Genomic DNA, 21,856 nt, shown 5'->3' on the forward strand with positions numbered 1-21,856 from the left:
TAGTCATTGGTATAAATTTGTGAGGGTGCCAGGAATCGCTAAATATTGAACCTGGAGGTGCGATTTTCGCAGGATCTTCCGGATTTTGAGCGCCTATAATTGAAATAGGCTTGAAATATTTTTATATAAAAATATACAGAAACCGAAAGCACAACAATGATATTGTTTGAAAAGAATATATTCTTCTTATTTTACCATTGAAAATAAAACAAAAAAAATTGAAATTCGAATTTAGTAAATAGTAATAATAAATCCATTGAGCTGAAAATAATGAGTCGATTAATCATTGTAATTTTTTTTTTAATATTTTGGATCCGATTTCAACCAAATTTCGTACATAGGGGTCAAATGATATGGGGATTCGACAAGAGATGTCAGTTTTCGGAAAAAAAAATTATAACAAGGGGAAAATCCGTGAAAATCCATGAAAATTGAATTTTCGTAAAAAAAGATATTTCCAATTTAAAAAATAATATTTTTTCTGAAATCTCCGGTGACGAATATATTTGATCTTTCCCGCCATACTTTTAGACGAACCCATATTTTTAAAAATTTAGCCACAAAACTGAGAAATTTCCGGAATATTGATGTCATCCCTGAGTATAAAATTGAATAAATTCGAAACTATGGGAGTTATCATGCTATTTATGGTATCAATCGATTAAGAAAACTTCAATGTCTGTCCGCAATTCCATTGCAATTCCACATTCTCCAACATACGCGTATTATACAGGGTGAAAGTCGAGACAAGTTTTTTTCTCAAAAAAATTCACATAAAAATTCATATTATCTACAGATCCGCAGCTGAAACGTGGTAATGAGGAAAAATCGGAAGAAGACCATAAGTGCTATCATAGAAAAAATATACCTCCTCTCCCTTGATTATACAAGGCGAGTTATAGTGCTTTGAATTTGAGCTTTTGCATCGGAATTCGACATTTCAAAGGGTATCCCTGTGGAATAAAAATGGAGAAAAATCTTTTGACTCCGATTTCAACCAAATTCCGTACATGGGGGTTGAATTATATTGGGATTCGATAGAAATTGTCAGTTTTCAGGAAAAAAAATTTTGACAAGTGGAAAATCCGTGAAAATCCTTGGAAATTGAATTTTCGTCAAAACGATACAACGTTTTCGAAATCTATTTTCGCCATTTTAAGTCCAAACACATCATTTTTTATATATTTGAATGAGTTTGCATCCAACTTGGTCAGATATCGTCGATTTACAACCATTGATGACAGTTGATGTCGATTGTAACTTTCTTTTGATTGAACACTTTCGAAATCTATTTCCGCCATTTTAAGTCCAAGCACATCATTTCTTATATAATTGAGTGAATTTGCATCTAACTTGGTAAGATATCGCCGATTTACATCCATTGAAGCCCATTGAGGTCGATGGTCACTCTGTTTTGATTGAATATTTTCGAAATCTATTTCCGCCATTTTAAGTCCAAACACATCATATATTTGAGTGAATTTGCATCTAACATGGTAAGATATCATCGATTTAAATCCATTGAGGCCCATTGAGGTCGATGGTCACTATTTTTTGATTGAACATTTTCGAAGTTTATTTCCGCCATTTTAAGTCCAAACACATCATCAATTTGAGTGCGTTTGCATCTAGCTTGGTAAGATATCGTCAATTTACATCCATCGCAGCCCATTGAGGTCGATGATCACTATGTTTTGATTGTAAATTTTCGAATTCCATTTTCGGTATTTTTAGTCCAAACACATCATATATTTGAGTGAATTTGCATCTAACATGGTAAGATATCGTCGATTTACATCTATTGAAGCCCATTGAGGTCGATGGTCACTCTGTTTTGATTGAATATTTTCGAAATCTATTTCCGACATTTTAAGTCCAAACCATCATATATTTCAGTGAATTTGCATCTAACTTGGTAAGATATCGTCGATTTACATCCAATGAAGCCCATTGAGGTCGATGATTACTATGTTTTGATTGAACATTTTAGGAATCTATTTCCGCCATTTTAAGTCCAAACACATCATATATTTGAGTGAATTTGCATCTAACATGGTGAGATATCTTCGATTCACATCCATCGAAGCCCATTGAGGTCGATGGTCACTCTGTTTTGATTGAATATTTTCGAAATCTATTTCCGCCATTTTAAGTCCAAACACATCATATATTTGAGTGAATTTGCATCTAACATGGTGAGATATCTTCGATTTACATCCGTCGAAGCCCATTGAGGTCGATGGTCACTCTGTTTTTATTGAATATTTTCGAAATCTATTTCCGACATTTTAAGTCCAAACCATCATATATTTCAGTGAATTTTCATCTAACATGGTAAGATATCGTCGATTTACATCCATTGAAACCTATTGAGGTCGATGGTCACTCTGTTTTGATTGAACAGTTTCGAAATCTATTTCCGCCATTTTAAGTCCAAACACTTCATATATTTGAGTGAATTTGCATCTAATTTGTTAAGATATCGTCGATTTACATCCATCGCAGCCCATTGAGGTCGATGATCACTATGTTTTGATTGTAAATTTTCGAATTCTATTTTCGGTATTTTTAGTCCAAACACATCATATATTTGAGTGAATTTGCATCTAACTTGATAAGATATCGTCAATTTACATCCATCGCGGCCCATTGAGGTCGATGATCACTATGTTTTGATTGAATATTTTCGGAATCTATTTCCGCCATTATAAGTCCAAACACATCATATATTTGAGTGAATTTGCATCTAACATGGTAAGATATCGTCGATTTACATCCATCGCAGCTCTTTGAGGTCGATATTCACTATGTTTTGATTGAACATTTTCGAAATCTATTTCCGCCATTTTAAGTCCAAACACATCTTTTCTTATATATTTGAGTGAATTTGCATCTAACTTGGTGAGATATCTTCGATTTACTTCCATTGAACCCAATTGAGGTCGATGATCACTATGTTTTGATTTGACATTTTCGAAATCTGTTTCCGACATTTTAAGTCCAAAAACATCATATATTCGAGTGAATTTTCATCTAACATGGTAAGATATCGTCGATTTACATCCAATGAAGCCCATTGAGGTCGATGATTACTATGTTTTGTTTGAATATTTTAGAAATCTATTTCCGCCATTTTAAGTCCAAACACATCATTTCTTATATATTTGAGTGAATTTGCATCTAACTTGGTAAGATATCGTCGATTTACATCCATCGCAGCCCATTGAGGTCGATAATCACTATGTTTTGTTTGAACATTTTAGAAATCTATTTCCGCCATTTTAAGTCCAAACACATCTTTTCTTATATATTTGAGTGAATTTGCATCTAACTTGTTAAGATATCGTCGATTTACATCAATCGCAGCTCATTGAGGTCGATGATCACTATGTTTTGTTTGAACATTTTAGAAATCTATTTCCGCCATTTTAAGTCCAAACACATCATTTTTTATATATTTGAGTGAATTTGCATCTAACTTGGTAAGATATCGTCGATTTACATCCATCGCAGCCCATTGAGGTCGATGATCACTATGTTTTGTTTGAACATTTTAGAAATCTATTTCCGCCATTTTAAGTCCAAACACATCATTTCTTATATATTTGAGTGAATTTGCATCTAACTTGGTAAGATATCGTCGATTTACATCAATCGCAGCCCATTGAGGTCGATGATCACTATGTTTTGTTTGAACATTTTAGAAATCTATTTCCGACATTTTAAGTCCAAATACATCATTTCTCATATATTTGAGTGACTTGGCATCTAACTTGGTAAGATATCGTCGATTTACATCCATTGAAGCCTATTGAGGTGGATGGTCACTCTGTTTTAATTGAACATTTTCGAAATCCTTCCCGCCAATTTAAGTCCGACCACATCATATATTTGAGTGAATTTGCAGCTAACATGGTAAAATTATCGTCGATTTACATCCATTGAAGCCCATTGAGGTCGATGATCACTATGTTTTGATTTGACATTTTCGAAATCTATTTCCGACATTTTAAGTCCAAACACGTCATATATTCGAGTTTATTTGCATCTAACATGGTAAGATATCTTAGATTTACATCGAATGAAGCCCACTGAGGTCGATGATCACTATGTTTTGATTCGACATTTTCGAAATCTGTTTCCGACATTTTAAGTCCAAACACGTCATATATTCGAGTGAATTTGCATCTAACATGGTAAGATATCGGTGATTTACATTCATCGAAGCCGATTGAGGTCGATGGTCACTCTGTTTTGATTGAACATTTTCGAAATCTATTTCCGCCTTTTTAAGTCCAAACACATCATTTCTTATATATTCGAGTGAATTTTCATCTAACATGGTAAGATATCTTCGATTTACATCCATTGAAGCCCATTGAGGTCGATGATTACTATGTTTTGATGGAATATTTTCGAAATCTATTTCCGCCAATTTAAGTCCAAACAAATCATATATTTGAGTGAATTTGCATCTAACATGGTAAATTATCGTCGATTTACATCCATTGAAGCCTATTGAGGTCGATGATCACTATGTTTTGATTGAACATTTTCGAAATTCATTTCCGCCAATTTAAGTCCAAACACATCATATATTTGAGTGAATTTGCATCTAACATGGTAAGATATCGTCGATTTACATCCAATGAAGCCCATTGAGGTCGATGATTACTATGTTTTGATTGAACATTTTCGAAATTCATTTCCGCCAATTTTAGTCCAAACACATCATATATTTCAGTGAATTTGCATCTAATATGGTAAGATATCGTCGATTTACATCCAATAAAGCCCATTGATGTCGATGATCACTATGTTTTGATTAAACATTTTCGAAATCTATTTCCGCCATTTTAAGTCCAAACAAATAATATATTTGAGTGACTTTGCATCTAACTTGGTAAGATATCGTCGATTTACATCCATCGCAGCCCATTGAGATCGATGATCACTATGTTTTGATTGTAAATTTTCGAATTCTATTTCCGCCATTTTAAGTCCAAACACATCATATATTCGAGTGAATTTGCATCTAACATGGTAAGATATCTTCGATTTACATCCATTGAAGCCCATTGAGGTCGATGGTCACTCTGTTTTGATTGAATATTTTCGAAATATATTTCCGACATTTTAAGTCCAAACACATCATAAATTTGAGTGCATTTGCATCTAACATGGTAAGATATCGTCGATTTACATTCATTGAAGCCCATTGAGGTCGATGATTACTATGTTTTGATTGAACATTTTCGAAATCTATTCCCGCCATTTTAAGTCAAAACAAATCATATATTTGAGTGAATTTGCATCTAACATGGTAAAATATCGTCGATTTACATCCATTGAAGCCAATTGAGGTCGATGATCACTATGTTTTGATTGAATATTTTCGAAATCTATTTCCGCCATTTTAAGTCAAAACAAATCATATATTTGAGTGAATTTGCATCTAACATGGTAAAATATCGTCAATTTACATCCATTGAAGCCTATTGAGGTCGATGATCACTATGTTTTGATTGAACATTTTCGAAATTCATTTCCGCCAATTTGAGTCCAAACACATCATATCTTATATATTTGAGTGAATTTGCATCTAACTTGCTAAAACACGTCGATTTACATCCATTCAAGCCCATTGAGGTCGAAGATCACTATGTTTTGATTGAACATTTTCGAAATCTATTTCCGACATTTGAAGTCCAAAGACATCATATATTCGAGTGAATTTGCATCTAACATGGTAAGATATCGTCGATTTACATCCATTGAAGCCCATTGAGATCGATGATCACTATGTTTTGATTTGACATTTTCGAAATCTATTTCCGACATTTTAAGTCCAAACACATCATATATTCGAGTGAATTTGCATCTAACATGGTAAGATATCGTCGATTTACATCCAATGAAGCCCATTGAGGTCGATGATCACTATGTTTTGATTTGACATTTTCGAAATCTGTTTCCGACATTTTAAGTCCAAACACATCATATATTCGAGTGAATTTGCATCTAACATGGTAAGATATCGTCGATTTACATCCAATGAAGCCCATTGAGGTCGATGATTACTATGTTTTGTTTGAACATTTTAGAAATCTATTTCCGCCATTTTAAGTCCAAACACATCATTTCTTATATATTTGAGTGAATTTGCATCTAACTTGGTAAGATATCGTCGATTTACATCCATCGCAGCCCATTGAGGTCGATGATCACTATGTTTTGATTGAACATTTTCGAAATCTATTTCCGCCTTTTTAAGTCCAAACACATCATATATTCGAGTGAATTTGCATCTAACATGGTAAGATATCTTCGATTTACATCCATTGAAGCCCATTGAGGTCGATGGTCACTCTGTTTTGATTGAATATTTTTGAAATCTATTTCCGCCATTTTAAGTCCCAACACATCATATATTTGTGTGAATTTGCATCTAACATGGTAAGATATCGTCGATTTACATTCATTGACGCCGATTGAGGTCGATGGTCACTCTGTTTTGATTGAATATTTTCGAAATATATTTCCGACATTTTAAGTCCCAACACATCATAAATTTGAGTGCATTTGCATCTAACATGGTAAGATATCGTCGATTTACATCCAATGAAGCCCATTGAGGTCGATGATCACTATGTTTTGATTGAATATTTTCGAAATCTATTTCCGACATTTTGAGTCCAAACACATCATTTCTTATATATTCGAGTGAATTTGCATCTAACTTGGTGAGATATCGTCAAATTACATCCATTTAAGCCAATTGAGGTCGATGATCACTATGTTTTGATTGAACATTTTCGAAATCTATTTCCGCCCACTTTAAAACCAAACAAATCATATATTTGAGTGAATTTGCATCTAACAAGGTAAAATATCGTCGATTTACATCCATTGAAGCCTATTGACGTCGATGATGACTATGTTTTGATTGAACATTTTCGAAATCTATTCCCGCCATTTTAAGTCCAAACACATCATATATTTGAGTGAATTTTCATCTAACATGGTAAGATATCGTCGATTTACATCCAATGAAGCCCATTGAGGTCGATGATCACTATGTTTTGATTGAACATTTTCGAAATTTATTTCCGCCATTTTAAGTCCAAACACATCATATATTTGAGTGAATTTGCATCTAACATGGTAAGATATCGTCGATTTACATTCATTGAAGCCGATTGAGGTCGATGGTCACTCTGTTTTGATTGAATATTTTCGAAATATATTTCCGACATTTTAAGTCCAAACACATCATAAATTTGAGTGCATTTGCATCTAACATGGTAAGATATCGTCGATTTACATCCAATGAAGCCCATTGAGGTCGATGATCACTATGTTTTGATTGAACATTTTCGAAATCTATTTCCGACATTTTGAGTCCAAACACACCATTTCTTATATATTCGAGTGAATTTGCATCTAACTTGGTGAGATATCGTCAATTTACATCTATTTAAGCCAATTGAGGTCGATGATCACTATGTTTTGATTGAATATTTTCGAAATCTATTTCCGCCAATTTAAGTCCAAACAAATCATATATTTGAGTGAATTTGCATCTAACATGGTAAAATATCGTCGATTTACATCCATTGAAGCCTATTGAGGTCGATGATCACTATGTTTTGATTGAACATTTTCGAAATTCATTTCCGCCAATTTAAGTCCAAACACATCATATATTTGAGTGAATTTGCATCTAACATGGTAAGATATCGTCGATTTACATTCATTGAAGCCGATTGAGGTCGATGGTCACTCTGTTTTGATTGAATATTTTCGAAATATATTTCCGACATTTTAAGTCCCAACACATCATAAATTTGAGTGCATTTGCATCTAACATGGTAAGATATCGTCGATTTACATCCAATGAAGCCCATTGAGGTCGATGATCACTATGTTTTGATTGAACATTTTCGAAATCTATTTCCGACATTTTGAGTCCAAACACATCATTTCTTATATATTCGAGTGAATTTGCATCTAACTTGGTGAGATATCGTCAAATTACATCCATTTAAGCCAATTGAGGTCGATGATCACTATGTTTTGATTGAACATTTTCGAAATCTATTTCCGCCATTTTAAGTCCAAACAAATCATATATTTGAGTGAATTTGCATCTAACATGGTAAAATATCGTCGATTTACATCCATTGAAGCCTATTGAGGTCGATGATGACTATGTTTGGATTGAACATTTTCGAAATCTATTTCCGCCATTTTAAGTCCAAACAAATCTCATATTTCAGTGAATTTCCATCTAACTTGCTAAGATATCGTCGATTTGCATCCATTGAAGCCCATTGAGGTCGGAGATCACTATGTTGTGATTGAATATTTTCGAAATCTATTTCCGCCAATTTAAGTCCAAACAAATCATATATTTGAGTGAATTTGCATCTGACATGGTGAAATATCGTCGATTTACATCCATTGAAGCCTATTGAGGTCGATGGTCACTCTGTTTTGATTGAATATTTTCGAAATCTATTTCCGCCATTTTAAGTCCCAACACATCATAAATTTGAGTGCATTTGCATCTAACATGGTAAGATATCGTCGATTTACATCCAATGAAGCCCATTGAGGTCGATGATCACTATGTTTTGATTGAACATTTTCGAAATCTATTTCCGACATTTTGAGTCCAAACACATCATTTCTTATATATTCGAGTGAATTTGCATCTGACTTGGTGAGATATCGTCAAATTACATCCATTTAAGCCATTTGAGGTCGATGATCACTATGTTTTGATTGAACATTTTCGAAATCTATTTCCGCCACTTTAAGTCCAAACAAATCATATATTTGAGTGAATTTGCATCTAACTTGCTAAGGTATCGACGATTTACATCCATTGAAGCCCATTGAGGTCGAAGATCACTATGTTTTGATTGAACATTTTCGAAATCTATTTCCGCCATTTTAAGTCCAAACAAATCATATATTTGAGTGAATTTGCATTTAACATGGTAAAATATCGTCGATTTACATCCATTGAAGCCTATTGAGGTCGATGATGACTATGTTTGGATTGAACATTTTCGAAATCTATTTCCGCCATTTTAAGTCCAAACAAATCTCATATTTGAGTGAATTTTCATCTAACTTGCTAAGATATCGTCGATTTGCATCCATTGAAGCCCATTGAGGTCGGAGATCACTATGTTGTGATTGAATATTTTCGAAATCTATTTCCGCCAATTTAAGTCCAAACAAATCATATATTTGAGTGAATTTGCATCTAACATGGTAAAATATCGTCGATTCACATCCATTGAAGCCTATTGAGGTCGATGATCACTATGTTTTGATTGAACATTTTCGAAATTCATTTCCGCCAATTTAAGTCCAGACACATCATATATTTGAGTGAATTTGCATCTAACATGGTAAGATATCTTCGATTTACATCCATTGAAGCCCATTGAGGTCGATGGTCACTCTGTTTTGATTGAATATTTTCGAATTCTATTTCCGCCATTTTTAGTCCCAACACATCATATATTTGAGTGAATTTGCATCTAACATGGTAAGATATCGTCGATTTACATTCATTGAAGCCGATTGAGGTCGATGGTCACTCTGTTTTGATTGAATATTTTCGAAATATATTTCCGACATTTTAAGTCCCAACACATCATAAATTTGAGTGCATTTGAATCTAACATGGTAAGATATCGTCGATTTAGATCCATTGAAGCCTATTGAGCTCGATGATCACTATGTTTTGATTGAACATTTTCGAAATTCATTTCCGCCAATTTAAGTCCAAACACATCATATATTTGAGTGAATTTGCATCTAACATGGTAAAATATCGTCGATTTACATCCATTGAAGCCTATTGAGGTCGATGATGACTATGTTTGGATTGAACATTTTCGAAATCTATTCCCGCCATTTTAAGTCCAAACACATCATATATTTGAGTGAATTTGCATCTAACATGGTAAGATATCGTCGATTTACATCCAATGAAGCCTATTGAGGTCGATGATTACTATGTTTTGATTGAACATTTTAGAAATCTATTTCCGCCATTTTAAGTCCAAACACATCATTTCTTATATATTTGAGTGAATTTGCATCTAACATGGTAAGATATCGTCGATTTACATCCATTGAAGCCCATTGAGGTCGATGATCACTATGTTTTATTTGAACATTTTAGAAATCTATTTCCGCCATTTTAAGTCCAAACACATCATTTCTTATATATTTGAGTGAATTTGCATCTAACATGGTAAAATATCGTCGATTTACATCCATTGAAGCCTATTGAGCTCGATGATCACTATGTTTTGATTGAACATTTTCGAAATTCATTTCCGCCAATTTAAGTCCAAACACATCATATATTTGAGTGAATTTGCATCTAACATGGTAAGATATCGTCGATTTACATCCAATGAAGCCCATTGAGGTCGATGATTACTATGTTTTGATTGAACATTTTAGAAATCTATTTCCGCCATTTTAAGTCCAAACACATCAGTTCTTATATATTTAAGTGAATTTGCATCTAACATGGTAAGATATCGTCGATTTACATCCATTGAAGCCCATTGAGGTCGATGATCACTATGTTTTATTTGAACATTTTAGAAATCTATTTCCGCCATTTTAAGTCCAAACACATCATTTCTTATATATTTGAGTGAATTTGCATCTAACATGGTAAAATATCGTCGATTTACATCCATTGAAGCCTATTGAGCTCGATGATCACTATGTTTTGATTGAACATTTTCGAAATTCATTTCCGCCAATTTAAGTCCAAACACATCATATATTTGAGTGAATTTGCATCTAACATGGTAAGATATCTTCGATTTACATCCATTGAAGCCCATTGAGGTCGATGGTCACTCTGTTTTGATTGAATATTTTCGAAATATATTTCCGACATTTTAAGTCCAAACACATCATAAATTTGAGTGCATTTGCATCTATTATGGTAAGATATCGTCGATTTACATTCATTGAAGCCGATTGAGGTCGATGGTCACTCTGTTGTGATTGATTATTTTCGAAATATATTTCCGACATTTTGAGTCCAAACACATCATTTCTTATTTATTTGAGTGAATTTGCATCTAACTTGGTGAGATATCGTCGATTTACATCCATGGAAGCCCATTGAGCTCGATGATCACTATGTTTTGATTGAACATTTTCGAAATCTATTCCCGCCATTTTAAGTCCAAACACATCATAAATTTGAGTGCATTTGCATCTAACATGGTAAGATATCGTCGATTTACATTCATTGAAGGCCATTGAGGTCGATGATTACTATGTTTTGATTGAACATTTTCGAAATCTATTCCCGCCATTTTAAGTCCAAACACATCATAAATTTGAGTGCATTTGCATCTAATATGGTAAGATATCGTCGATTTACATTCATTGAAGCCGATTGAGGTCGATGGTCACTCTTTTTTGATTGAACATCTTCGGAACATATATCCGCCATTTTAAGTCCAAACATCATATATTTGAGTGAATTTGCATCTAACATGGTGAATATCGTCGATACACATCCATTGAAGCCTATTGAGGTCAATGATCACTATGTTTGATTGAACATTTTCGAAATTCATTTCCGCCAATTTAAGTCCAAACACATCATATATTTTAGTGAATTTGCATCTAATATGGTAAGATATTGTCGATTTACATCCATTGAAGCCCATTGAGGTCGAAGATCACTATGTTTTGATTGAACATTCTCAAAATCTATTTCCGCCATTTTAAGTCAAACAAATCATATATTTGAGTGAATTTGCATCTAACATGGTAAAATATCGTCGATTTACATCCATTGAAGCCTATTGAGGTCGATGATCACTATGTTTTGATTGAACATTTTCGAAATTCATTTCCGCCAATTTGAGTCCAAACACATCATTTCTTATATACTCGAGTGAATTTGCATCTAACTTGGTGAGATATCGTCAATTTACATCCATTTAAGCCAATTGAGGTCGATGATCATCATGTTTTGATTGAACATTTTCGAAATCTATTTCCGCCACTTTAAGTCCAAACAAATCATATATTTGAGTGAATTTGCATCTAACTTGCTAAGACACGTCGATTTACATCCATTGAAGCCCATTGAGGTCGAAGATCACTATGTTTTGATTGAACATTTTCGAAATCTATTTCCGACATTTGAAGTCCAAAGACATCATATATTCGAGTGAATTTGCATCTAACATGGTAAGATATCGTCGATTTACTTCCATTGAAGCCCATTGAGGTCGATGATCACTCTGTTTTGATTGAACATTTTTGAAACATATATCCGCCATTTTAAGACCAAACATCATATATTTTAGCGAATTTGCATCTAACTTGGTAAGATATCGTCGATTTACATCCAATGAAGCCCATTGAGGTCGATGATCACTATGTTTTGATTAAACATTTTCGAAATCTATTTCCGCCATTTTAAGTCCAAACAAATAATATATTTGAGTGAATTTGCATCTCACATGGTAAAATATCGTCGATTTACACTTATTGAAGCCTATTGAGGTCAATGATCACTATGTTTTGATTGAACATTTTCGAAATTCATTTCCGCCAATTTGAGTCCAAACACATCATTTCTTATATACTCGAGTGAATTTGCAACTAACTTGGTGAGATATCGTCAATTTACATCCATTTAAGCCAATTGAGGTCCATGATCACCATGTTTTGTTTGAACATTTTAGAAATTTATTTCCGCCATTTTAAGTCCAAACACATCATATTTTATATATTTGAGTGAATTTGCATCTAGCTTGATGAGATATCTTCGATTTACTTCCATTGAAGCCCATTGAGGTCGATGATCACTATGTTTTGATTAGACATTTTCTAAATCTATTTCCGACATTTGAAGTCCAGAGACATCATATATTCGAGTGAATTTGCATCTAACTTGGTAAGATATCGTCGATTTACATCCATCGCAGCCCATTGAGTTCGATGATCACTATGTTTTGTTTGAACATTTTAGAAATCTATCTCCGCCATTTTAAATCCAAACACATCATTTCTTATATATTTAAGTGAATTTGCATCTAACTTGGTAAGATATCGTCGATTTACATCCATCGCAGCCCATTGAGATCGATGATCACTATGTTTTGATTGTAAATTTTCGAATTCTATTTCCGCCATTTTAAGTCCAAACACATCATATATTCGAGTGAATTTGCATCTAACATGGTAAGATATCTTCGATTTACATCCATTGAAGCCCATTGAGGACGATGGTCACTCTGTTTTGATTGAATATTTTCGAAATATATTTCCAACATTTTAAGTCCAAGCACATCATAAATTTGAGTGCATTTGCATCTAACATGGTAAGATATCGTCGATTTACATTCATTGAAGCCCATTGAGGTCGATGATTACTATGTTTTGATTGAACATTTTCGAAATCTATTCCCGCCATTTTAAGTCCAAACACATCATAAATTTGAGTGCATTTGCATCTAATATGGTAAGATATCGTCGATTTACATTCATTGAAGCCGATTGAGGTCGATGTACACTCTGTTTTGATTGAACATTTTCGAAATCTATTTCCGCCATTTTAAGTCCAAACAAATCATATATTTGAGTGAATTTGCATCTAACTTGCTAAGATATCGTCGATTTACATCCATTGAAGCCCATTGAGCTCGATGATCACTATGTTTTGATTGAACATTTTCGAAATCTATTCCCGCCATTTGAAGTCCAAACACATCATAAATTTGAGTGCATTTGCATCTAACATGGTAAGAAATCGTCGATTTACATTCATTGAAGCCGATTGAGGTCGATGGTCACTCTGTTTTGATTGAACATTTTTGAAACATATATCCGCCATTTTAAGACCAAACATCATATATTTTAGCGAATTTGCATCTAACTTGGTAAGATATCGTCGATTTACATCCAATGAAGCCCATTGAGGTCGATGATCACTATGTTTTGATTAAACATTTTCGAAATCTATCTCCGCCATTTTAAATCCAAACACATCATTTCTTATATATTTAAGTGAATTTGCATCTAACTTGGTAAGATATCGTCGATTTACATCCATCGCAGCCCATTGAGATCGATGATCACTATGTTTTGATTGTAAATTTTCGAATTCTATTTCCGCCATTTTAAGTCCAAACACATCATATATTCGAGTGAATTTGCATCTAACATGGTAAGATATCTTCGATTTACATCCATTGAAGCCCATTGAGGACGATGGTCACTCTGTTTTGATTGAATATTTTCGAAATATATTTCCAACATTTTAAGTCCAAGCACATCATAAATTTGAGTGCATTTGCATCTAACATGGTAAGATATCGTCGATTTACATTCATTGAAGCCCATTGAGGTCGATGATTACTATGTTTTGATTGAACATTTTCGAAATCTATTCCCGCCATTTTAAGTCCAAACACATCATAAATTTGAGTGCATTTGCATCTAATATGGTAAGATATCGTCGATTTACATTCATTGAAGCCGATTGAGGTCGATGTACACTCTGTTTTGATTGAACATTTTCGAAATCTATTTCCGCCATTTTAAGTCCAAACAAATCATATATTTGAGTGAATTTGCATCTAACTTGCTAAGATATCGTCGATTTACATCCATTGAAGCCCATTGAGCTCGATGATCACTATGTTTTGATTGAACATTTTCGAAATCTATTCCCGCCATTTGAAGTCCAAACACATCATAAATTTGAGTGCATTTGCATCTAACATGGTAAGAAATCGTCGATTTACATTCATTGAAGCCGATTGAGGTCGATGGTCACTCTGTTTTGATTGAACATTTTTGAAACATTTATCCGCCATTTTAAGACCAAACATCATATATTTTAGCGAATTTGCATCTAACTTGGTAAGATATCGTCGATTTACATCCAATGAAGCCCATTGAGGTCGATGATCACTATGTTTTGATTAAACATTTTCGAAATCTATTTCCGCCATTTTAAGTCCAAACAAATAATATATTTGAGTGAATTTGCATCTCACATGGTAAAATATCGTCGATTTACACTTATTGAAGCCTATTGAGGTCAATGATCACTATGTTTTGATTGAACATTTTCGAAATTCATTTCCGCCAATTTGAGTCCAAACACATCATTTCTTATATACTCGAGTGAATTTGCAACTAACTTGGTGAGATATCGTCAATTTACATCCATTTAAGCCAATTGAGGTCCATGATCACCATGTTTTGATTGAACATTTTCGAAATCTATTTCCGCCACTTTAAGTCCAAACAAATCATATATTTGAGTGAATTTGCATCTAACTTTTTAAGACACGTCGATTTACATCCATTGAAGCCCATTGAGGTCGAAGATCACTATGTTTTGATTGAACATTTTCGAAATGTATTTCCGACATTTGAAGTCCAAAGACATCATATATTCGTGTGAATTTTCATCTAACATGGTAAGATATCGTCGATTTACATCCATTGAAGCCCATTGAGGTCGATGATCACTATGTTTTGTTTGAACATTTTAGAAATCTATTTCCGCCATTTTAAGTCCAGACACATCATATTTTATATATTTTAGTGAATTTGCATCTAACTTGGTAAGATATCGTCGATTTACATCCATTGAAGCCCATTGAGGTCGATGATCACTATGTTTTGATTGAACAAATTCGAAATTCATTTCCGCCAATTTGAGTTCAAACACATCATTTCTTATATACTCAAGTGAATTTGCATCTAACTTGGTGAGATATCGTCAATTTACATCCATTTAAGCCAATTGAGGTCGATGATCACCATGTTTTGATTGAACATTTTCGAAATATATTTCCGCCACTTTAAGTCCAAACAAATCATATATTCGAGTGAATTTGCATCTAACTTGCTAAGACACGTCGATTTACATCCATTGAAGCCCATTGAGGTCCAAGATCACTATGTTTTGATTGAACATTTTCGAAATCTATTTCCGACATTTGAAGTCCAAAGACATCATATATTCGAGTGAATTTGCATCTAAAATGGTAAGATATCGTCGATTTACATCCATTGAAGCCTATTGAGGTCGATGATCACTATGTTTTGATTGAACATTTTCGAAATTCATTTCCGCCAATTTGAGTTCAAACACATCATTTCTTATATACTCGAGTGAATTTGCATCTAACTTGGTGAGATATCGTCAATTTACATCCATTTAAGCCAATTGATGTCGATGATCACCATGTATTGATTGAACATTTTCGAAATCTATTTCCGCCACTTTAAGTCCAAACATATCATATATTTGAGTGAATTTGCATCTAACTTGCTAAGACACGTCGATTTACATCCATTGAAGCCCATTAAGGTCGAAGATCACTATGTTTTGATTGAACATTTTCGAAATCTATTTCCGACATTTGGAGTCCAAAGACATCATATATTCGAGTGAATTTGCATCTAACATGGTAAGATATCGTCGATTTACATCCATTGAAGCCCATTGAGGTCGATGATCACTATGTTTTGTTTGAACATTTTAGAAATCTATCTCCGCCATTTTAAATCCAAACACATCATTTCTTATATATTTGAGTGAATTTGCATCTAACTTGGTGAGATATCGTCGATTTACATCCATCGCAGCCCATTGAGATCGATGATCACTATGTTTTGATTGTAAATTTTCGAAATATATTTCCGACATTTTAAGTCCAAACACATCATAAATTTGAGTGCATTTGCATCTAACATGGTGAGATATCGTCGATTTACATTCATTGAAGCCCATTGAGGTCGATGATTACTATGTTTTGATTGAACATTTTCGAAATCTATTCCCGTCATTTTAAGTCCAAACACATCATAAATTTGAGTGCATTTGCATCTAATATGGTAAGATATCGTCGATTTACATTCATTGAAGCCGATTGAGGTCGATGTACACTCTGTTTTGATTGAATATTTTCGAAATATATTTCCGACATTTTGAGTCCAAACACATCATTTCTTATATATTTGAGTGAATTTCCATCTAACTTGGAAAGATATCGTCGATTTACATCCATTGAAGCCAATTGAGCTCGATGATCACTATGTTTTGATTGAACATTTTCGAAATTCATTTCCGCCAATTTAAGTCCAAACACATTATATATTTGAGTGAATTTGCATCTAACATGGTAAGATATCTTCGATTTACATCCATTGAAGCCCATTGAGGTCGATGGTCACTCTGTTTTGATTGAATATTTTCGAAATATATTTCCGACATTTTAAGTCCAAACACATCATAAATTTGAGTGCATTTGCATCTAATATGGTAAGATATCGTCGATTTACATTCATTGAAGCCGATTGAGGTCGATGGTCACTCTGTTTTGATTGAATATTTTCGAAATATATTTCCGACATTTTGAGTCCAAACACATCATTTCTTATTTATTTGAGTGAATTTGCATCTAACTTGGTGAGATATCGTCGATTTACATCCATGGAAGCCCATTGAGCTCGATGATCACTATGTTTTGATTGAACATTTTCGAAATCTATTCCCGCCATTTTAAGTCCAAACACATCATAAATTTGAGTGCATTTGCATCTAACATGGTAAGACATCGTCGATTTACATTCATTGAAGGCCATTGAGGTCGATGATTACTATGTTTTGATTGAACATTTTCGAAATCTATTCCCGCCATTTTAAGTCCAAACACATCATAAATTTGAGTGCATTTGCATCTTATATGGTAAGATATCGTCGATTTACATTCATTGAAGCCGATTGAGGTCGATGGTCACTCTTTTTTGATTGAACATTTTACGAACATATATCCGCCATTTTAAGTCCAAACATCATATATTTGAGTGAATTTGCATCTAACATGGTGAAATATCGTCGATTCACATCCATTGAAGCCTATTGAGGTCAATGATCACTATGTTTGATTGAACATTTTCGAAATTCATTTCCGCCAATTTAAGTCCAAACACATCATATATTTTAGTGAATTTGCATCTAATATGGTAAGATATTGTCGATTTACATCCATTGAAGCCCATTGAGGTCGAAGATCACTATGTTTTGATTGAACATTTTCGAAATCTATTTCCGCCACTTTAAGTCCAAACAAATCATATATTTGAGTGAATTTGCATCTAACTTGCTAAGACACGTCGATTTACATCCATTGAAGCCCATTGAGGTCGAAGATCACTATGTTTTGATTGAACATTTTCGAAATCTATTTCCGACATTTGAAGTCCAAAGACATCATATATTCGAGTGAATTTGCATCTAACATGGTAAGATATCGTCGATTTACTTCCATTGGAGCCCATTGAGGTCGATGATCACTATGTTTTGTTTGAACATTTTAGAAATCTATTTCCGCCATTTTAAGTCCAAACACATCATATTTTATATATTTAAGTGAATTTGCATCTAGCTTGATGAGATATCTTCGATTTACTTCCATTGAAGCCCATTGAGGTCGATGATCACTATGTTTTGATTAGACATTTTCTAAATCTATTTCCGACATTTGAAGTCCAGAGACTTCATATATTCGAGTGAATTTGCATCTAACTTGGTAAGATATCGTCGATTTACATCCATCGCAGCCCATTGAGATCGATGATCACTATGTTTTGATTGTAAATTTTCGAATTCTATTTCCGCCATTTTAAGTCCAAACACATCATATATTCGAGTGAATTTGCATCTAACATGGAAAGATATCTTCGATTTACATCCATTGAAGCCCATTGAGGTCGATGGTCACTCTGTTTTGATTGAATATTTTCGAAATATATTTCCAACATTTTAAGTCCAAGCACATCATAAATTTGAGTGCATTTGCATCTAACATGGTAAGATATCCTCGATTTACATTCATTGAAGCCCATTGAGGTCGATGATTACTATGTTTTGATTGAACATTTTCGAAATCTATTCCCGCCATTTTAAGTCCAAACACATCATAAATTTGAGTGGATTTGCATCTAATATGGTAAGATATCGTCGATTTACATTCATTGAAGCCGATTGAGGTCGATGTACACTCTGTTTTGATTGAACATTTTCGAAATCTATTTCCGCCATTTTAAGTCCAAACAAATCATATATTTGAGTGAATTTGCATCTAACTTGCTAAGATATCGTCGATTTACATCCATTGAAGCCCATTGAGCTCGATGATCACTATGTTTTGATTGAACATTTTCGAAATCTATTCCCGCCATTTGAAGTCCAAACACATCATAAATTTGAGTGCATTTGCATCTAACATGGTAAGAAATCGTCGATTTACATTCATTGAAGCCGATTGAGGTCGATGGTCACTCTGTTTTGATTGAACATTTTTGAAACATATATCCGCCATTTTAAGACCAAACATCATATATTTTAGCGAATTTGCATCTAACTTGGTAAGATATCGTCGATTTACATCCAATGAAGCCCATTGAGGTCGATGATCACTATGTTTTGATTAAACATTTTCGAAATCTATTTCCGCCATTTTAAGTCCAAACAAATAATATATTTGAGTGAATTTGCATCTCACATGGTAAAATATCGTCGATTTACACTTATTGAAGCCTATTGAGGTCAATGATCACTATGTTTTGATTGAACATTTTCGAAATTCATTTCCGCCAATTTGAGTCCAAACACATCATTTCTTATGTACTCGAGTGAATTTGCAACTAACTTGGTGAGATATCGTCAATTTACATCCATTTAAGCCAATTGAGGTCCATGATCACCATGTTTTGATTGAACATTTTCGAAATCTATTTCCGCCACTTTAAGTCCAAACAAATCATATATTTGAGTGAATTTGCATCTAACTTTCTAAGACACGTCGATTTACATCCATTGAAGCCCATTGAGGTCGAAGATCACTATGTTTTGATTGAACATTTTCGAAATGTATTTCCGACATTTGAAGTCCAAAGACATCATATATTCGTGTGAATTTGCATCTAACATGGTAAGATATCGTCGATTTACATCCATTGAAGCCCATTGAGGTCGATGATCACTATGTTTTGTTTGAACATTTTAGAAATCTATTTCCGCCATTTTAATTCCAGACACATCATATTTTATATATTTTAGTGAATTTGCATCTAACTTGGTAAGATATCGTCGATTTACATCCATTGAAGCCAATTGAGGTCGATGATCACTATGTTTTGATTGAACATTTTCGAAATTCATGTCCGCCAATTTGAGTTCAAACACATCATTTCTTATATACTCGAGTGAATTTGCATCTAACTTGGTGAGATATCGTCAATTTACATCCATTTAAGCCAATTGAGGTCGATGATCACCATGTTTTGATTGAACATTTTCGAAATCTATTTCCGCCACTTTAAGTCCAAACATATCATATATTTGAGTGAATTTGCATCTAACTTGCTAAGACACGTCGATTTACATCCATTGAAGCCCATTGAGGTCGAAGATCACTATGTTTTGATTGAACATTTTCGAAATCTATTTCCGACATTTGAAGTCCAAAGACATCATATATTCGAGTGAATTTGCATCTAACATGGTAAGATATCGTCGATTTACATCCATTGAAGCCCATTGAGGTCGATGATCACTATGTTTTGTTTGAACATTTTAGAAATCTATTTCCGCCATTTTAAGTCCAAACACATCATATTTTATATATTTGAGTGAATTTGCATCTAACTTGATGAGATATCTTCGATTTACTTCCATTGAAGCCCATTGAGGTCGATGATCACTATGTTTTGATTAGACATTTTCGAAATCTATTTCCGACATTTGAAGTCCAGAGACATCATATATTCGAGTGAATTTGCATCTAACTTGGTAAGATATCGTCGATTTACATCCATTGAAGCCCATTGAGGTCGATGATCACTATGTTTTGATTGTAAATTTTCGAATTCTATTTCCGCCATTTTAAGTCCAAACACATCATATATTCGAGTGAATTTGCATCTAACATGGTAAGATATCTTCGATTTACATCCATTGAAGCCCATTAAGGTCGATGGTCACTCTGTTTTGATTGAATATTTTCGAAATATATTTCCGACATTTTAAATCCAAACACATCATTTCTTATATATTTGAGTGAATTTGCATCTAACTTGGTGAGATATCGTCGATTTACATCCATCGCAGCCCATTGAGATCGATGATCACTATGTTTTGATTGTAAATTTTCGAAATATATTTCCGACATTTTAAGTCCAAACACATCATAAATTTGAGTGCATTTGCATCTAACATGGTGAGATATCGTCGATTTACATTCATTGAAGCCCATTGAGGTCGATGATTACTATGTTTTGATTGAACATTTTCGAAATCTATTCCCGTCATTTTAAGTCCAAACACATCATAAATTTGAGTGCATTTGCATCTAATATGGTAAGATATCGTCGATTTACATTCATTGAAGCCGATTGAGGTCGATGGTCACTCTGTTTTGATTGAACATTTCTGAAACATATATCCGCCATTTTAAGTCCAAACATAATATATTTGAGTGAATTTGCATCTAACATGGTAAAATATCGTCGATTTACATCCATTGAAGCCTATTGAGGTCAATGATCACTATGTTTTGATTGAACATTTTCGAAATTCATTTCCGCCAATTTAAGTCCAAACACATCATATATTTTAGTGAATTTGCATCTAACTTGGTAAGATATCGTCTATTTACATCCAATGAAGCCCATTGAGGTCGATGATCACTATGTTTTGATTAAACATATTCGAAATCTATTTCCGCCATTTTAAGTCCAAACAAATAATATA

This window comes from Diorhabda sublineata, chromosome 11 (genome assembly GCF_026230105.1).
Source record: "Diorhabda sublineata isolate icDioSubl1.1 chromosome 11, icDioSubl1.1, whole genome shotgun sequence".
In the NCBI taxonomy this organism is placed as follows: domain Eukaryota; kingdom Metazoa; phylum Arthropoda; class Insecta; order Coleoptera; family Chrysomelidae; genus Diorhabda; species Diorhabda sublineata.